At 28.1% G+C, this 17,864-nt stretch overlaps 1 pseudogene; it reads left to right on the top strand.

Moving 5' to 3' along the window:
- Positions 1 to 17,533, top strand: part of LOC108203888 (probable alpha,alpha-trehalose-phosphate synthase [UDP-forming] 9) — a 79,891-nt pseudogene extending 62,358 nt beyond the window's left edge.
- Positions 17,534 to 17,864: the final 331 nt, after the last annotated feature.

The following is a 17,864-nucleotide window of genomic DNA, read 5'->3' as shown; positions in this document are numbered from 1 at the left end:
ATTTTCTAGGATGGTGCTTCATCAACAACCTACTATGTGCCATAACACTCTGAGTGTGTCGAACGTGTTGCACAGGTGATGTTGTAGCCAGGCCATTCCCAGCATCATAATTATTACTAATCATTTGAAACTTCACATAATTGTCGTGTTCATCACCAACAGTAGTACGAATCAACAGAACAGATGTTAGCACAAGTTTCTCCAGGATCCCCATCGAGTAATTTTGGTTCTATTAGGTCTCCAATTCTAGAGTCATTGTGTGAATCAAGCAATAATATACAATAAATTGTTATAAATTTCTCTCATTTCAATTTTGGTTGTAAGTACTAGGCACCAACCCTCCTACATGCTCGCAGGTATTGGTAGTATGGTTAAGTGAAAGATGCATCAAATAATAAGGTCAGGAAGTTCCTATCATAGTTACCATAAAATGAGTGCATTGTTAGAAGAAGAATTCTTGGTAGCATTCATAAAAGGTTTTAATTGTTAGAGATCTTGAAAAAATCATCATGGGGCTCCATTAGTCAAGTATAACTTATCTATTCTAATCATTTTATTGGGATAATACATTAAACATTCAAATCCTTGAACATAGGGAATAATTTCTAGACAATCCTGCAATAATAATAATATCATCAATAACAATAAGTAAGGAAAGAAAATATTCATAAGAATGAAAAACACATACACACATACACATAAACAAAATAAAATAAATTTTTAGATTACTCTCATTCTGGAGCACAAACAATAATCTATCTTGGATGGTGAATCAACGGGAATAATTTGAGAAAGATGAATTATGAATTGGCTTATGTGTGGGGTCATGGTAATTATATACACATAAAAATATAGATCTTGTAGTCTAGTGATACTTCATGCCCATGTTAGTTTAAGTTTTGCAAAAAGGTCATGCAATTCAAAATTTAAATTATCTGTTATTTTAATATCTTCAATAAAATGATAAAATGTATGTATTTATCTGAAGAATTTAGATGATATTTTTACAAAATTATTATGAAAAAAAGATATTAATATTTTAATGATATCTTATGTATATGACTAGTTTTGATAATTCTTGTATAAAAACAATCATCAATTAGAATCAAGCTACTCATAGACCTACGATATATCATCTTAATCTCGACATCCATGTTCATAATAATTTTTCTAAAGTATCATCTAAATTATTCATATAAATTCATATATTTTTATCATTCTACAAAAGATATCTAGATAACAAATAATTTAAATTTGAATTTCACCACCATGTGCAAAATTTATTATTAACATGGCTATAAAGTTTCATGCCACTATAATTTTTATATGTACAAAATTATCATGACCCCTCACATAACTCAATTCATAATTCATGTTTCTCAAATCATTCCAATTTGATTTAACGCTGAAGATAGAAAATTGTGTGTGCTCGAGAATGAAGGTAATCTATAAATTTATTTTATTTTATTTATGTGTGTATGTGTGTGTATGTTATGCTTGTGAATATAATTACCTTTACTTACTTATTGTTAATGATGATATTGTTATTATTGTAGGATTGTATCTTTAATATACTATCCTGATAAAATGATTAGAAAAGAAAACAGATTAATCCCAATATAGATTATTTCAAGATCTCTGACAATTAGAACCTTTTATAAATGCTACCAATAAGTCTCCTTCTAACAAGCACTCATTTATACGGAAATTATTGTGGGAACTTGTTGGCCTCGTGTTAATTAAGATTGTATTAATTTAAAAGTGGGAACTTCATTAAGGTTTGGGACATGTTTAAAATCTAAACATTTAATTAGTTGAACTATATGATATAATGAGTTAAGTAAGTGTTAACTCATGTTGTGATGTTTAGACATTGAAGAATGTAAATGATACAGGCACTAGAAAAAATAAGGATGTGATTATTGATTTGAAATAACAAACACTATTCCTTGACAAAAGTTCTTCTCGCGAGGGATTTCTGTAAAAAGATAAAGCTACTTTTTACGGCAAAGGTGGAAGCAATTGTGAATGAGCTATCAAGAAAATTCTCATGCAAAATAAAAATTAAAATGAGAAAACAACATATTTGTGTTAATTAATATGAACAGTATGTTTTTACTTGATGTGATACAGTAATGTACTTTTTTCTTATAAGAATAACACATTCAAACATTGATATTTGGATTCATTTTTTTTTCTATTCTAACTCCCTAATTCTTCCATGAACCGCTTTACATTTTGTAAGCCAACAAGAAATTCAATAAAGACATTATTCTATATTTGTTTGGGGATGGATAAAGGGTGATCCACATCCTTCTTAGAGCAGTTTTTTCATTACTTTCCTGCATTTATAGTTTAAGAATAGAAGTAGATGGTATATGATAGGAGGCTTGAGGTTACAATGATTTATGACATAAATTAATAATAAATATGGGCGTTAACATACATGAATAAAGGATGTTTTAAAGCAACTACATGAATGAGACTATAGCAAAATATAAATTCAAGATTTAAATAATTAAGATGGAAACATGATTACAATGCATGAACCTCACTATAATTGAAATTTGACAAGGAACTAAAAAAATGTCGAGAATAACATAATAGATAAAACAAATAAACTAAAAATAATCACTGATATATATATATGATACATGCTAACACAATTCCAATAACATAGTACATCAAAAATCAAGTAAATATTAGAATAGGCATAGTAAGTGTATATACCATGTGGTTAGCCACATTATTCAGGCTCGAAAGTTTAATTCCACAAACAAGTCCTCGTGAAAATCCTCTATATAAGCATAACAATCAATAAGACATATTATTTGCTAAAAAAATATCTAATATTATTTGTCCATCTTCTTTGTCCAATACATATATTATACAAGTTTCAGTGTTAATATTTATTAGCCCACACAATTTTCATCATTTACCATGCAAATTATGTTGACTTTAAATGAAAACGTACTAGTATTGTTGTATAACCAATGCATGACAATGATAAAAACATGTCACATTTAATATTTCTTAATATGTGTGAGTTGTGTAAATTGGACTATTAAAATGAGCAGGAGGGAGTATGTGTTAAGTGGGTTGGAAGGAGAAGAACATATCTATTCATTAAAAATATTACATAATGTAATATCATATAATCATGAACCCTATCATTTTCTCTCATAATTAGTATAATTCCAACTCACTAAAATCATGTATAAAAACAAATTAACTAGTTAAAAAAGAAGAGTTAATGAAAAAACATCAATAAAAGACTTATATAAAAACCATCTTTCGGAGCTCCCTCTAATATGAAACAATAACCATATTTATTGAAAAGTAAAACCAAGTCAAATCCATACAATGCTTAATAATAAGATGATATACATCACAAGATAGATAAAATAATCCTACCTACGTTATTTACACCTTCTTCTATGACATATTTCTGCTTCTTTTGCCCTTTGGAGTATCATTTATGGAGTTTCAATTATTCCATATGGTGTAGGACATCGGTGTCAAGATTCTTCTGTGGCCTAGCCTGCATCATTTTGCACTCTAATTAAATGCCACTTATAGAGCAAAACCTCATTCCTTAGGGAGTGGAAAAATTCATGCCCGGATTCTTTCATGGTCATCCCCTCACTTGTTTTACACTTTTAAGTGCCATATGTGGTGGATCATATTAATCATTGGGCAACAACATCCCAGTCATAGTAGAGAGACAAAGTGTGAAGGTATATAACTTCCACCCACCTGCTCCAAAGGCTTGTTATGCCGCCTTCCCTAGCCTCATCTTGTACATATTGGCTCTAGTTGTTCAATAATAATTTTCTAGGATGGTGCTTCATCAACAACCTACTATGTGCCATAACACTCTGAGTGTGTCGAACGTGTTGCACAGGTGATGTTGTAGCCAGGCCATTCCCAGCATCATAATTATTACTAATCATTTGAAACTTCACATAATTGTCGTGTTCATCACCAACAGTAGTACGAATCAACAGAACAGATGTTAGCACAAGTTTCTCCAGGATCCCCATCGAGTAATTTTGGTTCTATTAGGTCTCCAATTCTAGAGTCATTGTGTGAATCAAGCAATAATATACAATAAATTGTTATAAATTTCTCTCATTTCAATTTTGGTTGTAAGTACTAGGCACCAACCCTCCTACATGCTCGCAGGTATTGGTAGTATGGTTAAGTGAAAGATGCATCAAATAATAAGGTCAGGAAGTTCCTATCATAGTTACCATAAAATGAGTGCATTGTTAGAAGAAGAATTCTTGGTAGCATTCATAAAAGGTTTTAATTGTTAGAGATCTTGAAAAAATCATCATGGGGCTCCATTAGTCAAGTATAACTTATCTATTCTAATCATTTTATTGGGATAATACATTAAACATTCAAATCCTTGAACATAGGGAATAATTTCTAGACAATCCTGCAATAATAATAATATCATCAATAACAATAAGTAAGGAAAGAAAATATTCATAAGAATGAAAAACACATACACACATACACATAAACAAAATAAAATAAATTTTTAGATTACTCTCATTCTGGAGCACAAACAATAATCTATCTTGGATGGTGAATCAACGGGAATAATTTGAGAAAGATGAATTATGAATTGGCTTATGTGTGGGGTCATGGTAATTATATACACATAAAAATATAGATCTTGTAGTCTAGTGATACTTCATGCCCATGTTAGTTTAAGTTTTGCAAAAAGGTCATGCAATTCAAAATTTAAATTATCTGTTATTTTAATATCTTCAATAAAATGATAAAATGTATGTATTTATCTGAAGAATTTAGATGATATTTTTACAAAATTATTATGAAAAAAAGATATTAATATTTTAATGATATCTTATGTATATTACTAGTTTTGATAATTCTTGTATAAAAACAATCATCAATTAGAATCAAGCTACTCATAGACCTACGATATATCATCTTAATCTCGACATCCATGTTCATAATAATTTTTCTAAAGTATCATCTAAATTATTCATATAAATTCATATATTTTTATCATTCTACAAAAGATATCTAGATAACAAATAATTTAAATTTGAATTTCACCACCATGTGCAAAATTTATTATTAACATGGCTATAAAGTTTCATGCCACTATAATTTTTATATGTACAAAATTATCATGACCCCTCACATAACTCAATTCATAATTCATGTTTCTCAAATCATTCCAATTTGATTTAACGCTGAAGATAGAAAATTGTGTGTGCTCGAGAATGAAGGTAATCTATAAATTTATTTTATTTTATTTATGTGTGTATGTGTGTGTATGTTATGCTTGTGAATATAATTACCTTTACTTACTTATTGTTAATGATGATATTGTTATTATTGTAGGATTGTATCTTTAATATACTATCCTGATAAAATGATTAGAAAAGAAAACAGATTAATCCCAATATAGATTATTTCAAGATCTCTGACAATTAGAACCTTTTATAAATGCTACCAATAAGTCTCCTTCTAACAAGCACTCATTTATACGGAAATTATTGTGGGAACTTGTTGGCCTCGTGTTAATTAAGATTGTATTAATTTAAAAGTGGGAACTTCATTAAGGTTTGGGACATGTTTAAAATCTAAACATTTAATTAGTTGAACTATATGATATAATGAGTTAAGTAAGTGTTAACTCATGTTGTGATGTTTAGACATTGAAGAATGTAAATGATACAGGCACTAGAAAAAATAAGGATGTGATTATTGATTTGAAATAACAAACACTATTCCTTGACAAAAGTTCTTCTCGCGAGGGATTTCTGTAAAAAGATAAAGCTACTTTTTACGGCAAAGGTGGAAGCAATTGTGAATGAGCTATCAAGAAAATTCTCATGCAAAATAAAAATTAAAATGAGAAAACAACATATTTGTGTTAATTAATATGAACAATATGTTTTTACTTGATGTGATACAGTAATGTACTTTTTTCTTATAAGAATAACACATTCAAACATTGATATTTGGATTCATTTTTTTTTCTATTCTAACTCCCTAATTCTTCCATGAACCGCTTTACATTTTGTAAGCCAACAAGAAATTCAATAAAGACATTATTCTATATTTGTTTGGGGATGGATAAAGGGTGATCCACATCCTTCTTAGAGCAGTTTTTTCATTACTTTCCTGCATTTATAGTTTAAGAATAGAAGTAGATGGTATATGATAGGAGGCTTGAGGTTACAATGATTTATGACATAAATTAATAATAAATATGGGCGTTAACATACATGAATAAAGGATGTTTTAAAGCAACTACATGAATGAGACTATAGCAAAATATAAATTCAAGATTTAAATAATTAAGATGGAAACATGATTACAATGCATGAACCTCACTATAATTGAAATTTGACAAGGAACTAAAAAAATGTCGAGAATAACATAATAGATAAAACAAATAAACTAAAAATAATCACTGATATATATATATGATACATGCTAACACAATTCCAATAACATAGTACATCAAAAATCAAGTAAATATTAGAATAGGCATAGTAAGTGTATATACCATGTGGTTAGCCACATTATTCAGGCTCGAAAGTTTAATTCCACAAACAAGTCCTCGTGAAAATCCTCTATATAAGCATAACAATCAATAAGACATATTATTTGCTAAAAAAATATCTAATATTATTTGTCCATCTACTTTGTCCAATACATATATTATACAAGTTTCAGTGTTAATATTTATTAGCCCACACAATTTTCATCATTTACCATGCAAATTATGTTGACTTTAAATGAAAACGTACTAGTATTGTTGTATAACCAATGCATGACAATGATAAAAACATGTCACATTTAATATTTCTTAATATGTGTGAGTTGTGTAAATTGGACTATTAGAATGAGCAGGAGGGAGTATGTGTTAAGTGGGTTGGAAGGAGAAGAACATATCTATTCATTAAAAATATTACATAATGTAATATCATATAATCATGAACCCTATCATTTTCTCTCATAATTAGTATAATTCCAACTCACTAAAATCATGTATAAAAACAAATTAACTAGTTAAAAAAGAAGAGTTAATGAAAAAACATCAATAAAAGACTTATATAAAAACCATCTTTCGGAGCTCCCTCTAATATGAAACAATAACCATATTTATTGAAAAGTAAAACCAAGTCAAATCCATACAATGCTTAATAATAAGATGATATACATCACAAGATAGATAAAATAATCCTACCTACGTTATTTACACCTTCTTCTATGACATATTTCTGCTTCTTTTGCCCTTTGGAGTATCATTTATGGAGTTTCAATTATTCCATATGGTGTAGGACATCGGTGTCAAGATTCTTCTGTGGCCTAGCCTGCATCATTTTGCACTCTAATTAAATGCCACTTATAGAGCAAAACCTCATTCCTTAGGGAGTGGAAAAATTCATGCCCGGATTCTTTCATGGTCATCCCCTCACTTGTTTTACACTTTTAAGTGCCATATGTGGTGGATCATATTAATCATTGGGCAACAACATCCCAGTCATAGTAGAGAGACAAAGTGTGAAGGTATATAACTTCCACCCACCTGCTCCAAAGGCTTGTTATGCCGCCTTCCCTAGCCTCATCTTGTACATATTGGCTCTAGTTGTTCAATAATAATTTTCTAGGATGGTGCTTCATCAACAACCTACTATGTGCCATAACACTCTGAGTGTGTCGAACGTGTTGCACAGGTGATGTTGTAGCCAGGCCATTCCCAGCATCATAATTATTACTAATCATTTGAAACTTCACATAATTGTCGTGTTCATCACCAACAGTAGTACGAATCAACAGAACAGATGTTAGCACAAGTTTCTCCAGGATCCCCATCGAGTAATTTTGGTTCTATTAGGTCTCCAATTCTAGAGTCATTGTGTGAATCAAGCAATAATATACAATAAATTGTTATAAATTTCTCTCATTTCAATTTTGGTTGTAAGTACTAGGCACCAACCCTCCTACATGCTCGCAGGTATTGGTAGTATGGTTAAGTGAAAGATGCATCAAATAATAAGGTCAGGAAGTTCCTATCATAGTTACCATAAAATGAGTGCATTGTTAGAAGAAGAATTCTTGGTAGCATTCATAAAAGGTTTTAATTGTTAGAGATCTTGAAAAAATCATCATGGGGCTCCATTAGTCAAGTATAACTTATCTATTCTAATCATTTTATTGGGATAATACATTAAACATTCAAATCCTTGAACATAGGGAATAATTTCTAGACAATCCTGCAATAATAATAATATCATCAATAACAATAAGTAAGGAAAGAAAATATTCATAAGAATGAAAAACACATACACACATACACATAAACAAAATAAAATAAATTTTTAGATTACTCTCATTCTGGAGCACAAACAATAATCTATCTTGGATGGTGAATCAACGGGAATAATTTGAGAAAGATGAATTATGAATTGGCTTATGTGTGGGGTCATGGTAATTATATACACATAAAAATATAGATCTTGTAGTCTAGTGATACTTCATGCCCATGTTAGTTTAAGTTTTGCAAAAAGGTCATGCAATTCAAAATTTAAATTATCTGTTATTTTAATATCTTCAATAAAATGATAAAATGTATGTATTTATCTGAAGAATTTAGATGATATTTTTACAAAATTATTATGAAAAAAAGATATTAATATTTTAATGATATCTTATGTATATGACTAGTTTTGATAATTCTTGTATAAAAACAATCATCAATTAGAATCAAGCTACTCATAGACCTACGATATATCATCTTAATCTCGACATCCATGTTCATAATAATTTTTCTAAAGTATCATCTAAATTATTCATATAAATTCATATATTTTTATCATTCTACAAAAGATATCTAGATAACAAATAATTTAAATTTGAATTTCACCACCATGTGCAAAATTTATTATTAACATGGCTATAAAGTTTCATGCCACTATAATTTTTATATGTACAAAATTATCATGACCCCTCACATAACTCAATTCATAATTCATGTTTCTCAAATCATTCCAATTTGATTTAACGCTGAAGATAGAAAATTGTGTGTGCTCGAGAATGAAGGTAATCTATAAATTTATTTTATTTTATTTATGTGTGTATGTGTGTGTATGTTATGCTTGTGAATATAATTACCTTTACTTACTTATTGTTAATGATGATATTGTTATTATTGTAGGATTGTATCTTTAATATACTATCCTGATAAAATGATTAGAAAAGAAAACAGATTAATCCCAATATAGATTATTTCAAGATCTCTGACAATTAGAACCTTTTATAAATGCTACCAATAAGTCTCCTTCTAACAAGCACTCATTTATACGGAAATTATTGTGGGAACTTGTTGGCCTCGTGTTAATTAAGATTGTATTAATTTAAAAGTGGGAACTTCATTAAGGTTTGGGACATGTTTAAAATCTAAACATTTAATTAGTTGAACTATATGATATAATGAGTTAAGTAAGTGTTAACTCATGTTGTGATGTTTAGACATTGAAGAATGTAAATGATACAGGCACTAGAAAAAATAAGGATGTGATTATTGATTTGAAATAACAAACACTATTCCTTGACAAAAGTTCTTCTCGCGAGGGATTTCTGTAAAAAGATAAAGCTACTTTTTACGGCAAAGGTGGAAGCAATTGTGAATGAGCTATCAAGAAAATTCTCATGCAAAATAAAAATTAAAATGAGAAAACAACATATTTGTGTTAATTAATATGAACAGTATGTTTTTACTTGATGTGATACAGTAATGTACTTTTTTCTTATAAGAATAACACATTCAAACATTGATATTTGGATTCATTTTTTTTTCTATTCTAACTCCCTAATTCTTCCATGAACCGCTTTACATTTTGTAAGCCAACAAGAAATTCAATAAAGACATTATTCTATATTTGTTTGGGGATGGATAAAGGGTGATCCACATCCTTCTTAGAGCAGTTTTTTCATTACTTTCCTGCATTTATAGTTTAAGAATAGAAGTAGATGGTATATGATAGGAGGCTTGAGGTTACAATGATTTATGACATAAATTAATAATAAATATGGGCGTTAACATACATGAATAAAGGATGTTTTAAAGCAACTACATGAATGAGACTATAGCAAAATATAAATTCAAGATTTAAATAATTAAGATGGAAACATGATTACAATGCATGAACCTCACTATAATTGAAATTTGACAAGGAACTAAAAAAATGTCGAGAATAACATAATAGATAAAACAAATAAACTAAAAATAATCACTGATATATATATATGATACATGCTAACACAATTCCAATAACATAGTACATCAAAAATCAAGTAAATATTAGAATAGGCATAGTAAGTGTATATACCATGTGGTTAACCACAATATTCAGGCCAGAAAGTTTAATTCCACACACAAGTCCTCGTGAAAATCCTGTATATAAGCATAACAATCATGAACCCTATCACTTTCTCTCATAATTAGTATAATTCCAACTCACTAAAATTATGTACAAAAACAAATCAACTAGTTAAGAGTTAATGAAAAAACATCAATAAAAGACTTATATAACAACCATCTTTCGGAGAAATTCACCCTCTAATATGAAACAATAATCATATTTATAGAAAAGTAAAACCAGTCAAATCCAAATATGCTTAATAATAAGATGATATACATCAGAAGATAGATAAAATAATCTTACCTTCCTTTTATCGAAAGAGTGAGCAATTGCTTCAAATTTATTTTGAAAGGAGGCTCTGCACAAATCCTTCTTATTATTATTGGTTTCGCCGCCTTCTAATATGAAGTACAAACCCTAATGAAGGGTGTTGTATTCTCCGCCCAAGTGTTTAATATCTAGAGCGCAATATGCCTGGTTTGGCCGCCCTTCTAATATGAAATACATACCCTAATGAGGGGGTTGTTATGTTCTCGGCCCAAGGTAGATTCTATTGGGCCACAACTAATATCTAGAGTGCATTATTCATGTGCACGTCTCTGAAATTCACAGACAAACATAATGATTAGATTGGGCCGTTCAAGGTTATTTATTTAAAAACACGTACTAATTACGTGTTATGACCTTACAACTAAATTATCTTCATCGTTTTTAGTAATTAAAATTTATGACATCATAGTTTAAAGATTATTCAAATGAAAACTTGTTAAAGAGGTAAATGGATTTCATGCATAGTTAGAATTGATTTTTTTACAAAATTGATTTTTTCTTTGAATTAAAAATTATAAAATATAGTATTTATATCAAAAGTTTATAATCATATTGTTATATTTTTATAAATTTTAATCAAATAAAAATAAATCGTAATAAATTTTCATAAATAATGTTGGATGAAACTCAAAACTTAGTGAAGAATATATAAAAAAATAATAAGATATATAAATATAGGTGATGAAGGTATAGAATAATGTGTATGAATGAAATTTTATAATTTTAAAAGATGGGTAATTGGGTACGGCCAAAATTGTATTTATATATATATATATATATATATATATATAGGGGGCTTCTCCTTGAGGATCCAATTAAAAAGTAACCTAGTAACTCTTCTAAGAGTTAAAAAAGACACGGCGCCAAAGACGGATGCATGAGCCAAAAAAGACACGGCGTTAAAACACTTAAAACGGGAACACACGTGCTTGTCTTCAAAACTAATAAGTTCTGTAAACACTTATCACAAGTTCTGTAGACACGTATTTATAAAAATAAAAAAAGAAGAATTGAATAAAAAAATACCGAATACCACAAATACATTGTCCTGTATTATTTTATACTTTTACATTTCCATGACATGTTTATTTTCTGATTTATAATATTTCACATTTTTTATTTGGTTATATAAATTAATTTGTTAGTATTTTAAATAAAAAAATATTTATATTTATATTGTGAATATAATTTTTTAAATAAAGTAGTTAAGGCTAAAAAACAAAGAACATAATTTTTTTAATTTTAAAATTTACATATTAAATATAAGAAATAAGAATAAATGTGTACCATTTTTGTATAAAAATTAAGAACAAAAAAAATCAATACAATGTCCTGTATTTTGTTGTATATTTGGTATTTTATAAAAAAAATCAAAACAATGTCCTGTATTTTTTTGTCCTGTATTTTGTTATATATTTGATATTTTATAAGAAAAACCAATACAATGTCCTGTATTTTTTTATCCTGTATTTTGTCTTCAAACCTAAAGTTCTGTAAACAGGTACTACAAGTTCTGTACACAAGTATGAAATAAATATATTCAAAATAAAAATTAAAGAATAAAAAATATGCACAATACAACTAATATAGTGTCCTGTACTTTCTTATACTGTATTTTTCTCAAATGTTTATTCATAATTTGTAATTTATTATGTTTTATGTTTTGTTATATAAATATGTTGTAATTTTATTAAATAGATAACATATTTTTATATATTTTATAAACATAATTTTTAAAATAGTGTCTTTAAAATTATTTAAAATACAGAACATAAGTTTTTCAGATATACAAATTTAAAATAAACGAGCACCACTTTTGTTTAAAATATTAAAAAATAAGAAAAACGTAAAAAAAAAAATAACAAATACAATGTCCTGTATTTCTAATACAATTTTTTTTCTCCCATTTTCTGTTTTTATTTATGTATAATTTTTTTAGCATGTTAGGTATTTTTTTTTCAATACAATTCTTTATGTATTTTTAATATAGGTAGTATAATACACACTCAGAAACCAAAAATATGCATCACAAAAAATATAATATAAAAAATAAAAAAAATTAAGAATATGAAATATATAACCATGATAAAAAAAAAAACTACGTGACTAAGTACTTAACGTTTAACGTTTATACATGTGCTTACTTAACGTTTATACATGCAACGTGCGTGAGAATTAGGTTTGCAGTTACAGGCTTCCAACATACATGCATATATTCTACGGTGTAGATTAAAAGTTACTAAGTTACTAGTTACTCGCTGAACTATACCCTATATATATATATATATATATATATATATATATATATGATCAAATAAAAACTTTTTTAAGTTACAAACTTACAAACTTTTTTTTATTCTCCCATCGTGTTAATCCTTAGTTATAGAAAGTATTCATGTTGAAAATTCTTTAAAAAACATCACAATTTTTAAAAATAGCGCATAAATAAATCGCGCATTCAACACATTTGTAAGTGGGGTTCAACATCGGATGTTGAACACTAATTATCATTATGTTGAATATATCTATAAAGATACTTAAACTATACCTCGGGGTTTGGGTGGGGTTTAGAAACATAAATATTAGTTATATAATACGTTTAACTTAGTTTTTACATTCAAAAATTAGTTTATGTACTTTTCCAACACAATTTTAACCGATATTCAACAAAATATGTTAAAAAAATGTTGAACTCAAATTATATATCTGTTGAACGCAGAAAATTTGTAAGTTTGTAAGTTTGTACCAGAAATATATATATAGTCAAGTTCTATGGAGTACAAAAAATATTGGAGTATTGGAGTACAAGATTGATACAGTATAATCTCGTCATTTAAATCAACAACCCGCCGATTATGTTCGGCAGCATAAACATTGTAACCAAAAGATGGAACGATTACTTTTATAATCGTAGGACACTATGTTCTGCAATATAACTTATAAGCAGAACAATAATTTTAATGCTTGTTAAACTTGAAAGATATTAATGATTCATTGATAATTATGTTTAATATTAATTATAAATGATAAATTATATATAAATTTGGATAATCAGAGATATTAAACTAAAAAATTTATGATTTGTACTTCAATACTCCAATGATTTTATGTACTCAATAAAACTTAACTCTCTCTATATATATATATATATGGGAGAGTTCTGGTACAAACTTAAAAACTTACAAACTTTTTTTGTTCAACACATATATAACTTGAGTTCAAAATTTTTGAAGATATTTTGGTAAACATCGATTAAAATTGTGTTGTAGAAGTACATAAACTAATTTTTTAATGTAAGAACTAAGTTAAACGTATTATATAATCAATATATATCTTTCTAGACCCTACCTAGTTTAAGCATCTCTTTAAATATATTCAGCACAATGATAATAAATGTTGTACACCCTTGAACCTCAGTTACAAATGTGTTGAATGAACGATTTATCTATGCGTTATTTTTAAAATTACGATGTTTTTTCAATAATTTTCAACATAGATACTTTCTATAACTAAGGATTAACAGGTTGGGAGAATTAAAAAAATTCAAAAAAAAGTTTGTAAGTTTGTAACTTAATAAAATTTTTATTTGATCCTATCCCTATATATATATATATATATATATATATATATATATATATATATATATATATATATATATATATATATATATATATATATATATATATATATATATATATATATATATATATATATATATATATATATATATATATATATATATATAACATAATATTGCTCGTATAAATCTCTTAGATTTCTTCAAAGAAGTATAACGGTCAAAATGTACAACAATGTCCTCCATATCTTTTTCAAGAAAGGACTGAATAAGGCGCTAAATGGAGGCTTTTTTAATTATTTTTTTAATATATCAAAAACCCCATGGACAAGATTATTTTAGGATAACCATTTAATGCACTGTGCCACTCAATTTTGCTAACTTATAACAATTATAGTCCATCCTAAACCTCCTTCTTTAAGCAACCACAATCCCCTTTTGCTATGAAGACATTGTTCATGGCACAACTTCTTCTTTCTCTGTTTTGGGGAGTACAATTATTGGGTCACATGACACCAAAAATGTAACGACGAACACAAGAGAGTTTAAGATCGAAGTGACCGAGTGCGTTCAATTTCTTATGTCTTATAATTGAAATCAATTAAATAATAATATTTTAAAATTTTATTTGAAAGAAAACTTATTTTTAAAATCTAATTAATTTTAATTAACTCCAAAAGTTGAATTTATAGATTATTAAAAAATTTATAAAAGGCTTAAAATTAAGTATACCCAACAAAAATAATACTAGTCGGCACAAATAAAATTTAATTTTTAAAAACAAAGTAGGAAAAAATAGTAAGATAATGAATGATATGTTAATATTAATAAACATCAAATACACGTGGAAAAAAATATTATAGTAAAATATAATATCCGAAGATATAAAAAAAAGTGAGTGCAAACTTTATAAGAGCCAAAATTGGAAAATAAAATAATTTTTTATCTAATAATATTACTAAGGGAAATCCTCAATTTATAAAAAACAAGCTGCACTCAATCAAAATCTATTCCAAATATGAAATTCGTGAAATCATATATAATTATTTTTCTGGTTATCCGACTGAATTTGCACTCATTAAAATTTAAATTACTGCACTCACAATCATCGAATCTCATATCTCCGATAGTTAATTAAAATTTTCTCAAAATAATTATGCTCTATTCACAAAATCTTGCATCTCAAAATTTAATCACCCAAACTTTTATTCAAATAATAAAAATAACTAAATTATGACTATAATTTCTATAAGAAAGTTTTGTTGTTTACAACTTGCTAAGAACCTAGATTTAATACAACATTTATAGTCCACCTCTCGTCCAACCATCTCTAATTTATAATTTCATTTCATTAGAATGTCATTTGAATCCATCTTTCTATTTTATTAAGCAATTCATTATCCAACATTGATATAAGAGTCTTTTTTTTCGACAATAACGGTCAAATATTTTTACTTTCGACCTTTCTGCAACTATTCGAAATTAAACATGTTAAAAATAAATAAATGATCGAACTTAATTAATTCTGATCAAAATATTAGACCAGGTAATTTCGACCATGAACGATCACGATTAGCATTTTGAATTTTTCAACCCAAAAAATTATTTCAGGCAAAAAAAGTAATTTCCCACCCAGAATTAGAAAAAATGCAAAATTGATTGAACATACATATTAATTTCGACCAATTAGAGTCGAACATACTTGGTCGAATTTAATTGGTCTATCTTTATTTTTGATCGAATTTAATTGAACAATAGCATGAATCATATGGTCGAAATTAATATATCATTCCCTTTTTGTAGTTGAATTTAGATATTCGAATGAAATCGAATCGCCTCCAATAATATCACATAAATCATTTTGAATTTTTTTTTAGAACAATGGTTGGAAAATTTCCACCCAGGAGTTAATTTCGGGCGCTATATTTTCAACCAATATAGTGGGGGGAAAAACTTTCTCCATGAGATATTTTCGACCAGTCATATCCGGTCCCCGGTGGAACTTATATATGTTTTGGACCAGTTATTTTTCATTAAAGTTATTTTCAGCCTCTTTTAGTCATAGTTCTTATTTTCGACCATTTATATTCTTCCATCTTTATTTTTGACCATTTATATTCGACTGCCTTTATTTTCGAACTTCTGTTAATTAATTTTGTGTGACTCCTATAATAATGAGTCAAGATTAATTTGTTCATTACTGTGTAGATTACAAATTATTTAAATTGGGGTACGGTTAGAGAATTAATTTATTGGGTTACAATTTCAATTAGCTTGGGGGTTACATTTTTTTACCCCTATAAATTGAGTCCATTGCTTCATTGTTTGACACACAGAAATTGTATTCATCATAGAGTTTTAGGTTCTAGCTTTCCGTGAGATAAAAGCACTGTTTGTTCAGTTCGTAGGAGGCGGGTTTTGGAAGACATAAAGGTAAAACGTGCACGTTCAATTACCAGCTTACCTGTTTTAAGTACAACATAGTTTTCACGTGCCTCACTTGTTTGGTATTTTCGTGTTGATTATTTGATGGGTTTTGGAAGACATAAAGGTAAAACGTGCACGTTCAATTACCAGCTTACCTGTTTTAAGTACAACATAGTTTTCACATGCCTCACTTGTTTGGTATTTTGGTGTTGATTATTTGATGCGAGGTACTTTCTTATATAATATTCTTACACAATTATTATAACTATCATGTATACCAAGATTCGACTCACTCAGGAGATGCCTAGCACACTTGCCCTTAGTAGTTGACGGACAGTCCATAACCCGATATTTGAGATCCCCCAGTAATGGGGTAGTTCCTCGTAAAGAAAAAAAGAAGAGAGATTCCAGTTTTAATTCGACCTAAATCATGTTTTGATAGATTTTCTACCTTACTTCATATTATGTTTATGGAGAAATAAAATTGTGAAAGAAGCATCACGAGAGTTACGGCTCACTGACAAGGTGGAAATATATATATGAACAAGTTTATGGTATAAATAATGTTCATAAAATTATAGGAAAATATTATATTGAATGTTTCGTCTGCAACTATTGATTTTACTACTTCTGTGCTATTCGAATGTTGCAGTCTGTGGACAAAACAGGCGGATATAGGACACTGGCTGCACATACAAAATCAGATAAATCTCCGGAGGGACTGCGTGACAAAGTCACAGCTGATGATGTCAATGTTGGGCAGAAGCAAGTCAGATAAAACAGGGAATTGGATTGGTGATGAATCGCGGAAAGTATGCTTCCATCCACTGTTCTCTAAAGTTGACGAGTCTATGATCTGTGTTCCAGTGTTGGCAAGGAAGCTTGCGCAGATTCAGGCTACAATCATATCAAGTACTTGCTTGAAATTGTCAGAAAAGTTACTTGTAAGTTAAATGATAACTTTTCAGAGCTTAATAATTAAGTTTCTGAATGAAAAAATTCAAGACATATACCATACTTGTGGTGATCCACAGAGTATATGGAAATGTGGAGTAAGTTCAAGACATCACCTGATACTTTTAAGGGGAGTTTTGATGGTGATTTTTCGG

The sequence above is a fragment of the Daucus carota genome, chromosome 9 (genome assembly GCF_001625215.2).
Source record: "Daucus carota subsp. sativus chromosome 9, DH1 v3.0, whole genome shotgun sequence".
In the NCBI taxonomy this organism is placed as follows: Eukaryota; Viridiplantae; Streptophyta; class Magnoliopsida; order Apiales; family Apiaceae; genus Daucus; species Daucus carota.
Note: the sequence above shows the minus strand (reverse complement) of the source record. Positions and strands in the feature narration are given on the sequence as shown.